The following is a 1935-nucleotide window of genomic DNA, read 5'->3' on the forward strand; positions in this document are numbered from 1 at the left end:
ACAAAATGAAGAAAGCCTAAAGTTTATGTGGGATACCATCAAAAAGAATAACCTACTTGTCATTGGAATTCCAGAACAGGAAGAGACAAATAAAACCACAGAGAAAATTGTTGAAGATTTGTTGGAAGAGAATTTTCCTGGTATGATGAAAGATGAGAATATATCCATTCAGAAAGTCCAGCGAACCCCAAACAGGATAGACCCCAAAAGTAAATCACCCAGATATATCATCATCAAACTTACCAAAACCAAAGACAAAGAAAGAATCATGAGAGCAACATGGGAAAAACAAAAAGTTACGTACAAGGGGCAACCACTAAGACTAAGCTCGGATTTCTCGGCAGAAACCATGCAGGCAAGAAGACAATGGGATGGTATATATATAATCCTGAAAGATAAAAATTTCCAACCAAGAATTATGTACCCAGCAAAATTGTCCCTCAAATATGATGGTGAAATGAGGATATTTCCAGATAAGCAGAAATTAAGGGAATTTGTTAAAACTAGACCAACTTTCCAAGAGATGCTAAAAGGAGCCCTTTGGACAGAGAAGCAACAAGAGCCAATGACAACTGACCATTAACACACATGATGATATAATCCAGAAACCAACCCAGCTATGAAAGTATCCAAAGTAAATAAGCCTACATGATTGTAAACAGGGAACCAGAGACATCAATTGACAAATGAGGACAACTACAAACCAAAAAGAAAAAAAAAACTGTGTTGTTATAGAACTTCTAGATGGTAGGGAAGTCAAGACAACTACAAGATAGAATGGACTGTTCTAAACTTGGGAAGAAAACTATAAATCATAGGTAACTTCAAAGAAAAATGATAAACCTTTACATCAAAAAAGAGAACCAGCATAAATATTCAGCAAATATTAAAACAATAGCAATGAATGAAGTGATAACACGATTCATAAACAACACGAGCTCAGCATAGAAAATTATATGGAACAAAGAAATTGACACCACAAAAAAGCACATAACAAAAATGACAGCAACAAATTCATATTTTCTGATAATTACATATCTGGCAAGGGACTTATCTCTAAGATTTATAGCAGAAGAGTGGATGACCGAACTATGGTATGTACACATAATGGAATGCTATGCAGCACTAAAGAATAATGTAGAGTCTGCAAAACACCTCATAATATGGATGAACTTGGAGGACATTATGGTGAGTGACATAAATCAATCATAGAAGGACAAATGTAGTATTAGTTCGTTGTTATGGAGGGTCAAGGAAAGGTTTATATATAGAAGGAAACTTTCTTTGTTAGTTGCTAGGAGTGGGAGGGGAGGGAAGGTAACAATGCCAAAAAGAAAAAAATGCATTGACCCATGTCACTTTAGTTTTGTGTATTTCACTGTACATACATTATATTTCAATAAAATGCATTAAAAAGAAAAAAAAAGAATTGCTTTTACTTCATTTGATAAGTTTTGGTTTGGTATGTTTTCATTTTTGTTCATCTCAAAACATTTTCTAGTTTTCCTTGTGAATTTTTCTTTGATCTATTATTTAAGAATGTATTGTTTAATTTCCACGTTTGTGAATTTCCAAAAAAAAAAAAACTCCTTCCATTATTTATTTCTAAGTTCATTTCATTGAGGCTAGAAAACATCCAGGTGAGGAGAGAGAACCCAGGCACGCCCAAAGCAGCAGGACGGGAGAGCAGAAGAAAGGGGATTAAAAGCCAGGAACCCGGACAGAGGAGCAGTCAGCTGCAGGGACCCAGGTAAGGGGGGTATGTGAGGTTTCCAGCAGGGAGACAAACCTGTCTGTCGGTTTGTCCTAAGGTGGTGATGTGTTGATGTGAGTTTTGAGGCTGAGCTACTGGTGTTTCAAACCCAGTGGGATGCACATGGTGCACAGGTATCAGCCCAGCTTACAGACTGAGACAGACTAGGAAGAAGGAAGAGG

The sequence above is a fragment of the Orycteropus afer genome, unplaced genomic scaffold (genome assembly GCF_000298275.1).
Source record: "Orycteropus afer afer isolate SDZICR_OR568_19922 unplaced genomic scaffold, OryAfe1.0 scaffold00215, whole genome shotgun sequence".
NCBI lineage: Eukaryota > Metazoa > Chordata > Mammalia > Tubulidentata > Orycteropodidae > Orycteropus > Orycteropus afer.